Consider the following 15,326-nt stretch of genomic DNA (forward strand, 5'->3'; position numbering starts at 1 on the left):
AAATCCATAATCAAATGTCAAATATATGTATATATACGTATGTGTGTATGTACAGCTTTGTAATACATATAGATTATATGCAGTATGTACATATAATTTTTATTCATTCACTTTTGCAGATCAAGTTTTTAAGCCAAGCTGCCTTTTCTATGCTTATGTGGCTAAGCAGGGTTAGAGTGCATTTTTAGCTATGCAATCTTATCTTTATTAAAAAATGTTTTCTTACTTTCCTATTTTGTATATCCCTCATCTTCTTTGTGAGGGTATAGCTATGCAGTCTTGAATCACTTCAGCCAGAGTAATCCTCTGGATCAATGGTTCTCAACACATTAGACTTACATAAAGAACTTTTTTACAATCAGAAGCCCAAAGCATACCTCAGTCTAATTAAATCTCTATAGTTTTTAAAGCTCTCCAGATGATTCCAATATAAAGTCAAAATTGAAAACCTTTCACCTAGTCAATCAATAAGTCAGTATTGATAGTTTAGTATATGTCTTCTTTCACCCTTTTGGCTATACTCATACAATCATACAAAAAAAAAAATTCAAACTAAAGAATTTTGATTAATTAAAACATGGCATATTAGCATGCATAGTACTCAGCACCTTGCTGTTTTAACCCAACAATTTACCATAGACATCCCTCCAAGTCACCACGTATAGTTCTAAGTCATAGAACAATTTTGTTAGAAGAGTGGCATACTAAAAATAGTATTTTCAGATTAACAATCTGGTGGCATTATATAGGAAGAATTCGAGATCAAAGGGGCTAGAGATTTCCTAGGGGAAAGCTAACAAAATAGTTAAGAGATGAGAGCCAAGGTCTCAAACAAGAGAGGTGGCAATGGCACTGGAAAAGGGTGCAGCAATAGAAGAATTATCAGGAAGAACAAACCATTGCCCTTAATAATTGACTGAACTAGAAGACAGGGAAGTGAGAAGAATTAAAGGTAGTTCCAGCATTTTATCTTGGAAGCCTAAAAGAATAATTCAATTGAAAACTAATTATGAGAGCAAGTTAAATGAGGAAGAAATGATTGGTTCCATTTTATACAATCCTTGTAGCCTGCCCTATAAATTTCAGACTTGCCTAGCTGCACCCCACAGCAGCAAAACACCAATTCCTTGTAATACATTTCTTAGCATATATCTCCTACTGGTTCTGTTTGTCTGGCTGAACCCTGAGTGATATGATAGCCTTCAATTATACAGTAAAATGAATAGTAAGAAAGGAAAGAGAGGAAAGAGAAATAAAAGAAGGAATAAGTGGCTAGGTGAAGTGGCTCATGCCTGTAATCCCAGCACTTAGGGTGGCCAAGGCGGGTGGATTACTTGAGGCCAGGAGTTCAAGACCAGCATGGCCAATGATGAAACCCTATCTATACTAAAAAAAAAAAAAAATTACCCAGGCATGGTGGCACATACCTGTAATCCCAGCTACTCAGGAGGCTGAGGCATAAGAACGGCTTGAATCTGAAAGGTGGAGGTTGCAGCGAGCCAAAATCATGCCACTGCACTCTAGCCTGGGTGATGGAGTGAGACCTTGTCTCAAAAAAAAAAAAAAAGGAGGAAGGAGAGATGAAAGAAGGGACTGGGAACTGAGAGAATGTAGTTGTTTGAAACCACCACTGGGAGACTCCTCAATAAATCAAAACAATTAGCTGTGCAGTAATCTTGTCTCCCCCATTATATGATTGTTCTGGTAGAGGTTAAGCCTGCATATTCCATATTCATTTTAAAATCTTTCATTATACCTGGCATGTTGTCCCTGGATCAGTATATGTTTGTGCTTCACTGATTCTTTCCTTATAAACCTGTGAATATATTTTCTTATCTTTGCTCTCCTAACCAAACTTTTAAGTAAGATCTAAGATTTAATGAGACCAGTTACATATCTTCTATTGCCACAGATAGGAGAATCCTCTGGTCTTCTCCAGTTGGTTCAGAACCCTGGGAAAGAAAGAAACAGAAAGAGAGAGAGAGAAAGAGAGAGAGAGAGAGAAAGAAAGAAAGAAAGAAAGAAAGAAAGAAAGAAAGAAAGAAAGAAAGAAAGAGAAGGAAGGAAGGAAGGAAGGAAGGGAAAGAGAGAGAAGAGGCAAGGGGACAGGGGATATTATTTATTGAGTGACCCAAGTACCCAAAAATAGAATTCATAGGACTCTTGTAAAATTGGCATCTTGATGCTTGACTACATAGTATCTACAGCTGTGACAATGTAATCAAGGTATTGCCCACAACAGACCTATCTGTGCACAATCACCATCTGTCATTTTTTTACATGGATAACGAAGGAAATCGTGTCTATAATTCAATAGACAAATTAAAATTATCATAGACAAGTACTGATTTTGTTTTACCAATACACTTATTCATTTCTTCTGGTCATGGCAATTCAGAGGGGTGGATACAAGACTTAAGCTAAAAGATAATATCTCATATCTTTGTTCAAGGATAGAATCTAGGACTAAACTGGCCAATCAGAATTCCCAGGAATTGTTTTCTCTGGAGCTCAGAGAGAGAAAAATTCTTTCCTTTTTTTTTCCTACACAGTGGTAAGGCTGTGAACCCAGAGCTACAGGCTGCCATGCACCACCCATATGAGGAAGTCTGCCTACAACAGGAGAGAATTAGCCAACTGTCAAGAAAAACAGACCAGGGAGGGAGGAGGCATATCATCAGTATTGCAACCTTCTTTCAATTGTCTCCTGCTGCATTCTGTTGCTCTTGATTATGTCAACAAATAGAGGCCCCTTTCTGTTTAAACTGGGTCGAGTTGACCTTCTGTTACTTGCACTCAAAAGAGTCTTAATACAAATCATAATCAAGGAGAAAATCCCAAATATTAGAGCTGCATAAATGGTACTGAAAAGCAAGTTCTACCATGGAGGCAATTGTAAACAGGAAACGAATCGGGGAGTCAGGTGCCAAGGAGATAAGGAAAAGGTCGAGGATCAGTGTGCAAGTCATGTTGTGCTGGTTCTTAAGATATTGTCTCTTAGCTTCAAATCTACCCTTCTAGGGAACACACTGACATGAAGAGGAGGACTCAGTCTTGGAAGGATTCATCATCTCCTGACTAAAGAGCCCTTGGGTCCTGAATAACTAGCAGTGATACCCAGGTAGTACACCATGGGCCTTGGGTGAGACTCTGAGACTTGCTGGCTTCAGGTGAGACCCAGCTCATTCCCAGCTCTGGTGGCTATGGTGAGAGACTCCTTCTGCTTGGGAAAAGCAGAGGCAAAAGTAAAGGAGACTTTGTCTTGCACCTTAGATACCAGCTTGCCCACAGTGGGGTAGAGCACCAAGCGGGCCTTTGAGGTTTCCAAGTCCAGACTTAGGCTCCTGGAAAGCATTTCTGGACCTTCCTTGGCCAGAGGCAACCCACTGCCCTGAAGGGGAGTCCCAGGCCTCACAGCATTTACCACAAGCCGACTAAAGAGTCCTTGGGCTTTAAGTGAACATCGGCAGAGGTCTGGCAGAACTCCCCATGGGCCAATAGTGGCGGTGGTCACCAGGAGAGGTCCCTGTGCCTATGGAAAGGGGAGGGAAGAATGGGAAGGACTTGTAGTTGGAGGGTCAGCTTAGCCACAGTAGAATAGAATGCTGAGTAGATTTCTAAGGTTTTTGACTCTAATCTCTGGCTCCCAGACAGCATCTCTGGACCCACCAGGAGCCTGGGGGAACATGGTACCCTAAAGAGAAGGACATAAACCTAGCTAGCTTTCCCCTTGCTGATTGTTCACTCTAGGGACTTAAGTGAACATAGGCAGTAGCCAGGTAGTGGTTACAGCAGGCCACAGGCAAGACACCGTGCTATGCTAGCTTCATTTCTGATTCAGCATAGTCCCAGTGGTGGTGGCCATAGTGTACTTGTATCAACCCGCCCCCAGCTCCAGACAGCACAAAGAGACAGACATCACTTGTTCAGGAGAAAGTAAGGGAAGAGAACAAGAGTCTCTGCCTGGTAGTCCAGAGAATTCTTCCAGATCTTATCCAAGACCACTAAGGCTGCACCTCTATGAGTCTACAAGAACCATAGCATTATTGGGCTTGGGGCCCAAATCCTTTCAAATACCTGGAAAGCCTGCTCAAGAAAGATAGACACCAAAAAAAACCCAGACTGCAAAGACTACAATAAATACCTAACTCTTCAATGCCCAGATACAGATGAACATCTGCAAACATCAAGACCATCCAGGAAAACAGGAAATCATGAAATGAAATAAATAAGGCACTGGGAGCCAATTCAAAAGATACAGAGATATCTGACCTTTCAGACAGATAATTCAAAATAGCTATTTTGAGGAAACTCAAAGAAATTCAAGACAACACAGAGAAGGAATTCAGATTTCTATCAGATAAATTTAACAGAGATTAAAATAATTTAAGAGAATCAAGCAGGAGTTCTAGAGTTGAAAACACAAGTAACATACTGAAAAATGCAGCAAAGTCTTTTAGTAGCAGAATTGATCAAGCAGAAGAAAGAACTATTGAGCTTGAAGACAGGCTACTTGAAAATACACAAAGGAGACTAAAGAAAAACGAGTAAACTACAACGGAGCATGCCTACAGGATCTGCAAAATAGCCTTAAAAGTGCAAATATAAGAGTTGTTGGCCGTATGGAGGAGGTAAGGAAAGAGATAGTGGTAGAAAGTTTATTCAAAGGATAACATCAGAGAACTTCCCAAACCTAAGGAAAGATAAACATTCAAGTACAAGAATGTGATAGAGTACCAAGCAGATTTAACACAAAGAAGACTACCTCAAGGCATTTAATAAGCAAACTCCCAAAGGTCAAAGATAAAGAAACTATCCTAAAAGCAACAAGAGAAAAGAAACAAATAACATGCAATGGAGCTCCAGTACATCTGGCAGCAGATTTTCAGTGGAAACCTTACAGGCTAAGAAAGAGTAGCATGACATACTTAAAGTGCTGAAGGAAAAAAAACTTTTACCCTAGAATAGTATATCTGATGAAAATATTCTTCAAGCATGAAGAAATAAAGACTGTCCCAAACAAACAAGAGCTGAGGAATTTCATGAACACCATATCTGTCATACAAGAAATGCTAAAAGGAATTATTTAATTTGAAAGAAAATGACGCTAATGACCAATAAGAAATCATCTGAAGGTACAAAATTAACTGGTAACAGTAAGCACACAGAAAAACACAGAATTTAACACTGTAATTTTGATGTGCAAACTACTCTTATTTAAGTAGACAGACTAAATGATGAACCAATTGAAAATAATAACTACAACTTGTCAAGACATAGACAGTACCACAAGACATAAAAAGAAACAACAAAAAGTTAAAAAGTGTGGAAATTGTGTTAAAGAAGTGTAGAGTTTTTATTGGTTTTCTTTTTGCTTGTTTGTTTGTTTTTGCAATCAATGTTAAGTTGTCACCAGTTCAAAATAATGGGTTATAAGACAGCATTTGCAAGCTTAACAGTAACCTGGAATTGAAAACATACAATGGATACAAAAAAAGAACAGCAAGAAATGAAGTCATACCACCAGAGAAAATCATCTTCACTTAAAGGAAGATAGGAAGGAAGGAAAGAAGGAAGAGAAGACCACAAAACAACCAGAAAACAAAAAAACACAGTGAACAAAGTAAGTCCTTAATTATCAATAATAATGTTGAATGTAAATGGACTAAACTCTCCGATCAAAAGACATAGAGCAGCTGAATGGATTAAAAATACAAGACCCAATGATCTGTTGCTTAGAAGAAACTTCAACTATAAAGATACACATAGACTGAAAGTAAAGCAATGAAAAAAGACATTCCATGTCAATGGAAACCAAAAAAGAGGAGGATTAGCTACCCTTATATCAGACCAAATAGATTTTAAGACAAAAACTGAAAGAAGAGACAAAGAAGGTCATTATAGAATGATAAAGGGGTCAACTCAGCAGCAGGATATAACAATTATAAATATATACACACCCAATGCTGGAGCACTCAGATATATAAAGCAATTATTAGAGCTAAAGAGAGAGATAGACCTCAACACAATAATAGGTGGAGACTTCAACATCTCACTTTCATCATTGGACAGATCTTTCAGACAGAAAATCAACAAACAAACACTGGACTTAATCTGCATTATAGATGATATGAACCCAATAGGTACATACAAAACATTTCATCCAGTGGCTGCAGAATAGACATTCTACTCCTCAGCACATGAATCATTCTCAAGGATAGACCATAAAACACAATTCTTAAAACAAAACAATTCTTAAAACATTCAAAAGAATTAAAATAATATCAAGCATCTTCTCCAAACACAATGGAATAAAACTTGAAATCAGTAACAAGGGAAACTTTGGAAACTATTCAAACACAAACATTAAATTATATGCTCCTAAATAACTAGTGGCTTAATGAAGAAATTAAGAAGAAAGTTGAAAAATATTTTGAAAAAAATAATAATGAAAACACAATATACCAAAACCTATGGGATACAGAGAAAGCAGTACAAAGAGGCAAATTTATAACTGTAAGTGCCTACATTAAAAAAGAAGAAAAACTTCAAATAAACAACCTAGTGAGGCATCTTAAAGAACTAGAAAAGCAAGAGCAAACCAAACCCCAAATTAGTAGAAGAAAAAAATAATAAAGATCAGAGCAGAAATAAATGAAAATGAAATGAAGAAAACAATATAAAAATTAATGAGACAAAAAGTTTATTGAAAAGATAAATAAAAGTAACAAAACTCTGGCTAGACTAAGAAGAAAAGAGAGAAGATTCAAATAAATAAAATCAGAGATGGAAAATGAGACATTACAACTGATACCACAGAAATTCAAAGGATCATTAGTGGCTACTACAAGCAACTATATGCCAATAAACTGGAAAATCTAAAGGAAATGGATAAGTTCCTAGACACATGAAACCTACCAAGATTGAACCATGAAGAAATCCAAAACCTGAACAGATGAATAAAATATAGTAAGATTGAAGCTGTAATAAAACATCTCCCAGTAAAGAAAAGCCTGGACCTGATAGCTTCGCTGCTGAATTCTACCAAACATTTAAAGAGGAACTAATATCAGTCCTACTCAAACTAGAAAAATAGAGGAGTAAGGGATACTTCTAAACTCATTCTACAAGGCCAGCATTATCCTGATACCAAACACAGACAAAGATACCTCAAACAAAGAAAACTAGAGGCAAATATCTCTAATAAATATTGATGCAAAAATCCTCAACAAAATAATAGCAAACCAAATTCAACAATACATTAAAAAGATCACACATCATGACCAAGTGGGATTTATTCCAGGAATGCAAGGATGGTTCAACATATGCAAATCAATCAATGCAATATATAGTATCGACAGAATGAAAGACAAAAACCATATGATCAATAACATAGATGGAACTGGAGATCATGATATTAAATAAAATAAACCAGGCACAGAAAGGCAAACATCACCTTTCTTGTGGAATCTGAAAATCAAAATTGAACTGAACTCATGGATGTAGAGAGTAGAAGGATGGTTACTAGAGGCTGGAAAGGGTAGCATAGGGTGGGAAGAGAAAGCAGGGATGCTTAATGGGTACAAAAGAAAACACAAAGAATGAATAAGACCTAGTATTTGATAGCACAATAGGGTGATTATAGTCAATAATAACTTAATTGTACATTTAAAAATAACTAAATAGCATAATTGGATTTTTTATAACACAAAGGATAAATGCTTGAGGGGATACTCCATTTTCCATGATGTGATTATTACACATTGCATGCCTGTATCAAAACATCTCATGTACCCCATAAATATATACAACTACTATGTTACTACAGACAAAAAAAAGTGATAATTTCAACTGATTCTGGAAAAGCATTCAATAAAATTCAACATCCTTTCATAATAAAATCCATAAAAAACTGGGTACAGAAGGAACATACCTCAACATATTAAAATTCATATATGACAGACTCAGAGCTAGTGTCATACTAAATGGGGAAAAATGAAAGCCTTTTCTCTAAGATCTGAAACACAACAAGGATGCCTACTTTTACCACTGTTATTCGATATAGTACTGGAAGTCCTAGATAGAGCAATCAGATGAGAGAAAGAAATAAAACGCATCCAAAATGGAAAAGAAGAAGTCAAATTATCCTTGTCTGCAGATGACATGATCTTATGTTTTGGAAAACCTAAAGACCCCCACCCAAAAAAATTATTAAAACTAATAAAAAAATTCAGTAAAGTTGCAGGATACAAAATCAACACACAAAAACCAGTAGCACTTACACATACCAACAATGAACAATCTGTAAAAGAAATCAAGAAAGTGATCCCATTTACAATAGCTACAAATAAAATTAAATTCTTAGGAATTAACTTAACCAAAGAAGTGAAAGATCTCTACAATGAAAACTATAAAACACTGATGAAAGGAACTGAAGAGGACACAAAAAATGGAAAGATATTCCATGTTCATGTATTGGTAGAATCAACATTGTTAGAATGTTCATACTGCCCAAAGAAATCTACAGATTCAATGCAATCCCTACTAAAATACCAATGACATTTTTCACATTCTTCACAGAAATAAAACAAAATCTGAAAATGTATATGGAACTACAAAAGACTCAGAATAGCCAAAGCTATCTTCAGCAAAAAGAATAAAACTGGAGGACTTACATTACCTGACTTGAATCTACACTACAGAGCTGTAGAAACCAAAACAGCATGGTACTGGCATGAAAACAGACACATAGACCAATGGAACAGGAGAGAGAACCCAGAAACAAATCCATACACCTACAGTGAACTCATTTTTGACAAAGGTGCCAAGAACATACAGTGGGGAAAAGACTCTCTTTAATAAATGGTGCTGGGAAAACTGGATATTCATAAACAGAAGAATGAAACTAGACTCCTATCTTTCACCATATACAAAAATTAAATCAAAATGGATTAAAAACTTAAATGTAAGCCCTCAAACTATGAAACTACTACAAAAAAAAAACATTGAAGAAACTCCAGGATGTTACTCTGGCCAAAAGTTAAAGTGATACCCGACAAGCACAGGCAATCAAAGGAAAAATGAACAAATGAGATCACATCAAGTTAGAAAGCTCCTGCACAACAAAGGAAACAATCAACAAAGTTAAAAGGCCACTCACAGAATGGGATGAAATATTTGCAAACTACCCCTCTGACAAGGAATTTATAACCAGAATATATAAGAAGCTCAAACAACTCTATAGGAAAAAAATTGATAATCCAATTTTAAAATGGACAAAAGATCTGAATAGAGATTTCTCCAAAGAAAACATACAAATGTCAAACAGTTATACAAAAAGATGCTCACCATCATTGGTCATCAGGGAAATGCAAATTAAAACTACAATGAGATATCATCCCGAACCAGTTAAAATAGCTTTTATCCAAAAGACAAGCAATAACAAATGCTGGCTAGGAGAAAGGGAACCCTCGTACACTCTTAGTAGGAATGTAAACTAGATCAACCACTGTGGAGAACAGTTTAGAGCTTCCTTAAAAAATCTAAAAATTGAGCTACTATATAATTCGGCAATTTCACTGATGGGCATATACCCAAAAGGAAGAAAATCATCATATCAAAGGGATATCTGCATGCTCATGTTTGTTGCAGCACTGTTCACAATAGCTAAGATTTGGAAGCAACCTAAGTGTCCATCAGCAGACAAATGGATTACAAAACTGTGGTAGATATATATAATGGAGTACTATTCAGCTATAAAAAAAGAATGAGATCCTATCATTTGCAACATGAATGGAAATAAGGGTCATTATTTTAAGTGAAATAAGCCAGGCACAGAAAGACAAACTTCACATGTTCTTACTCATTTGTGGGAGCCAAAAATTAAAACAACTGAACTTATGGAGATAGAGAGTAGAAGTGATGGTTACTAGAGGCTGGGGACGGGTCTTGGAAAGTGGGAATGGCTCATGGGTACAAAACAATGATTAGAATAAATAAGTTTTTGGTAGCACAACAGGGTGACTAAATCAATAATAATTTAATTGTACATTTTTAAATAACTGAAAGAGTATAATTGGATTGTTTGTAATACAAAGGATAAGTGTTCGGTGGGATAGATACTCCGTTTTCCATGATGTGATTATTACACATTGCACGCCTGTTTCGAAGTATCTCATGTACCCATAAATATATACATCTACTATGTACCCACAAAAATCAAAATAAAATTTTAAAAATTCCTACCTTTCTAGACTCTGCTTCATGACACTAGGGGAGGGACTTAGAAAACCTCATTTCTCCTTCCCAGTGGTCCCTGTTGGGCTATGCCAAGAGGCTGTAAGGCTAGAGAAGGGAGAAGGAACATTGTTCTTCCTGTTTCTTTGTTGTGTCTCTAAGGGTTGCCCAGCAAACCTTAGTCATCTCAGCAGTGGCAGTTCGTTCCAGTAACAAGTGATCCAGGGTCCAGGTTTTTCACTCTCCCTTCTCACAGCCCCCTTAGAGCTATTAGTGCCAACTGAGCAGGACTCCTTCTGTAGATCTCCAGTCTCCATTCTGCAGGGTCCCTAACCCAAGCTCCTGAGGCACCAGCAAGGGCAGAACCCCCTCCTCTAAGGAAGTCAGTCCCAGCTTCATGAGGTCATGGCTTGTCTCTTTGTCCTCCCTAAAGGGAACGGTCCTAGGGATGATGGTTGCTTCCTACAGTTACTGTCTCCAGGCTACCTCCGTGTTCCTTTATGCCTTCTCATTCTTCCCATACCTGTTTAACAAATTCCTAACATAAATCATCTGTTAAAAATTCATGTGGTTTCTGTTCTTGAGACAAGCCCTATTTAGGATTCTGTTTATGAATGAAGATAGTATTCAGAACAGCCTTAGCATAGGCTCCAGGCTCCTAACTGTTCAAGAAACTAGGGGGAAATGAAGTGGAATGGACATTTGAGAGGAGAAATAAGGCTTTGTTGATTGGCTCTCTCTTGTTATTGGGAGGATAAATGTTATAATTTTCTCAGCTCTTACTATGGGCTAAGTGCTTTGTATACATTATTTTATTTAATCTTACAAAGCACTTACTTTCATCATTTTACAGATTTAGCTAAAAGAGGTTAAGTAATTTGCTCAATGTCACCCAGCTAGCAAGTGGCAGAGCTGGGATCAGAACCTAAATCAGTCTTATACTAAAACTCATGCTCTATGAATCTGAAACCTATGAAACCCGTCTACTTAGCTTCAGCTACAGGACAACCAAAACCCATTTTTTATGTCCCCTTTGGTGCATGTGTCTTAGACTGCCCAATTGTCAACATGCAGAGTGTAAGTTTACTCTAATGCCCTTCTCAAGTTCTGACTACCCATTTAGGACATGTAGGAATCTCCTTCACTAAAACTAAATGTCACAATAGGAGCTGGGAATGGCGGGCATCTGGAGAGGGTAGAGTTGGTCTGATTAAAACAAGGAAGGGGGAGAGAGTGAGAAGTAGAAACAATTAGAGCCATAACAGTTGAACCAATTAGTAGAAGAATAATTGTAACCTAATGCTCAATAAGGAAGAAATCCACTTGTTCTAAATATTAGCATACTCCTCCCGTTATGCAGTGTCTCCTCCCAGCAAGCAGTCTAACTTGTGGAACAGTCTGAGCTTCTATTCAGATCTAATCATCATCAGAAGCTTTTCACTGTTTTACAACACATTTTACACAAATGTGGCCCTTTCTTTGACCCTTTGACACTCTAGTCTCTGTGGTTCAACCATTTCCATGTGAGCTAGCCATTGTCAGAGCTAAAATAAACCAGGGGCTTTTAAGTTGGAGTTCCCATGAGGCAGGCCAACCTTACTGCTTACTGTATGTGTAATGTCGAACAAGTGACTTCATCTTACTGCCCCCATCCCAAAAAAGAAATGTTAATAATAGCCATGATGTGTTAAGCACTATTTGTCATGCACTTTGCTAATATTTGGTGTGCACTGCCTCAATCTAATCTTCACAAAAAAATCCTGTTATTAGCCCTCTTTTATAGATGAGGAAACTGATGCTTGCAGAAGTGAATGACCAGCCTAAGGCCCACAGCTGGTAAGTACGGAAGCAGAAAACAAATTTGTCTGACTCAAACACCTATGCTCCTGGCTTCCACCCGGAAGGAAGTAACTGGTACAAAACTTGCCTTCCCACTGCAAACAACTAGAAAGCCAGACAAAATACATGAAGCAACTATTTTCAGAGAGTGGGCTACAGGGAGCACAGGACTGCAACCTGTGAAAGAAGGGAAGAAGCAAGTGAGCCCTAAGATAACCTATTATTCATCTGGAAGCAATGTCCAAGCAGCTGCATGGGGGTGGGAATCCAAGCAAAGTCTCAGGTTTTTACTGAAAAATCAGAAATAAGAATCCAGGTACAATAAGAAAGATGACATTTGTAAGAAAGAATACAGAAAAGGAGGAAACTATGCAAAGAAGGAGCTCCAGAAATATACGTAAGATTCCCGTCAAATCTTTGGCTAAATAGTAATCTGTGCATGTGTAGGGTGAAACTCCACAAGGCAAAATAAAAATTGACTCAATTCCAAGAAGATATAAACTGAACAATTCCGAAAGCCTAGAAGATATTCTAGTACTTGTCGCTCAGGATGGCGAGACCTTGTTGAACATGGAGAGGATTGAGGAAAAACATCAGAAAAGTCACATCTTGGTAGTATGGCTAAACTATCCTCAAAAATAAAGCCTCAAAGGCATTAAGCCAATCCGTAAATAACTTAACAGCCTGCCTAAAAAAAACCTAAAGATTTTTCAGTAAAGACCACAAAATGCAACATTCAACAATATAACATTCATAATGTCCAATATCCAATAAAAATCATTAGACTTGTGAAGCAGCAACAATTAAGGAGGAAAAGATGAGCCAATAGAAACAGACTTAGAAATGACAAAGATAAGAAAATTTGCAGAGAAGGATTTTGAAACAGCTGCTATATAATTACATGATTTAAATTGAGATTTAAAGCAAGGATTGGCAAACTTTTCCTATAAAGAGCCAGATAGTAAATATTTCAAGCTTTGTAGGTCCCATACAGGCTCTGTTGCATATTTTTATTTTTTATAATCCCATATAATGTAAAAACCATTCTTATCTCACAGGGCATCCAAAAACAGGCCTTCAGCTAGATTTGTCTCACAGACTGTAGTTCACTAACCCTTGATTTTAAAAAAAAAATCATAACATATAGAAAGAAATGGCAGATGTAAAAACAAAAGAATCAAGTGGCTCTTCTAGAAATAAAAGCTACATTACCAAAGTTAATAAATTTACTGGATTACAGCATATTAAAAGATCAGTAAGCTTGAAAACAGCAATAAAAACTATCCAAAGCAATGCATAACACAGAAAAAAAGCTGAAATAAATTGAGTGAATCTTGGTGACCTGTGAAACAACTTCTAGCAAGCTAGTAAATGTGTAATTTGAGTTGTAGAAGGGGAGAAGAACAGAAATTATATTTGAAAAAATAGTGGCTAAAATTTTTCCAAATTTGATTTTTAAGAAACACCAGTTCACACCATAATCAAATGCCAAAAACCAATGATAAATAGAAAAGTTTAGAAGCATACACAGAAATAAAATGCATTACATTATCTAAATGGGGAAAACATAACTTGTCTGGACTTCTTATCAGAAATATTGCAAGTCAGAAGACAATGGAATTTCAAAGTACTAAATTAAAAGTCTTTCTTTACCTCTCTGCTAATCTGCCTCTCAATGAGTGTAGTAATAATTCTTAATACACATAATTTCTATAAGGACTGAATAAAATAATACCTCTTACTTTAAAAATTCTGAATATGAAATTTGTTATACTATTATTGTTAGTATTAACAATAATATTGTTAGTAATAATATTGTTACTAACAATAGTATCGTTAGTAATAATATTGTTACTAACAGTAGTATCGTTAGTAATAATATTGTTACTAACAATAGTATTGTTAGTGTACTGTTATTGTTAGTATTACTGTTCCTATTCTTATCTATTATTATTTCTATTATTCTATTTAAACATGAAGTAATCACACTTTCATATCTATACTACAAAATCCCAGACTTCTAGTATGGTAATCTGCCCTAAAGGATCTTTCAAGTTCATCTCCCTCTTCTCCCACATACATTTGCCTATTGGATTACTCCCTGTTCTCTGGTCCACTGTTTTATCACTTCTACGCCTTTGCACATACTTTAGCTAACCATTTTCAAGGCCTAGCTCAATGCACACGTCTGTTAGAATCTTTCATTGTCATCTTTCCAGAAGCAATTTCTTCCTCTTCTATGTTTCCCGTATAAACATTTATACCAGTATTTCTCAAACTTTCACGTGCATAAGAATCATCTGGAGAGAAGCCTGAGAGCTGGATTGTCATGAGCTCCCAAATGCTGTCAATGCTGCTGGTCTGAGCAGACCCCACTTTTGAGTAACAAGGTTTTATGCCTTTTCTTATGATTACATTTCTATTGTCTCGCCTTCTAGAATAACTCTTTAAAGAAGAGAACTGAATTACTTTTGCCTTCGTAATTATCATGGCACCTAGTAAGGGACTATGCAGTTAATTAATACTTAATAAATAGATGATAGAGAAATAGATATCATCTTAGCCAATCTCCTGGTTCCTAGTCAAACCAAACCTCACCTTTTGACACTTATTAATCTGTATCCAGTTTTTAAGTGTTGAGGGAAGGTGAAAAACCTAAGGTCTCTATGAAGCCATTTACCAATGTATAGCCCACTACACCATGATAGCTATCTGAAATTATGAGAAATTCACTGAGAATGATACTGTTGATAAAATTTTCACTCATCTTGCTGAATTTAAAATGTGAATTTGCTGAAACTTATTCTTGACACAAACACCATAAGTACCTTCTGTTTCTTGGGTAAAAAGGAGCACATGTATGATATGCTGTATTCTGAGTAGGAAGATTGTTATAACTGAAAACAGAAAAGCATTTCTTCCAAACTCTTATAAACTTAATGGAGTCTCTGCATTTCAAAAGCTTCAGAGACTTTTTCCTCCATTCCCTACCCACAAACTCCATGCTCCGCAGGCTCCTGGATAGCGCTGCCTAACTATACACTGTATCCTGTCATGTGACTGACAGGGCCAGCTAGCAGCACCTCAACATTGTTTTGTACTGCAAGACTCAACATGTGTTTCCCCTTTGCAGAAATTACATCATGTCTCAGGAAGTCTCCTTTCTCCAACAGAACCAGCGGATATTCTCAGCCAAGGCTTTGCAAGTAAGAAAAGAAGATAAATGGATCCTGGTGCCGTTGTTTAAAGTG

Source organism: Pan troglodytes, chromosome 9 (genome assembly GCF_028858775.2).
Source record: "Pan troglodytes isolate AG18354 chromosome 9, NHGRI_mPanTro3-v2.0_pri, whole genome shotgun sequence".
NCBI classification, from domain to species: Eukaryota; Metazoa; Chordata; class Mammalia; order Primates; family Hominidae; genus Pan; species Pan troglodytes.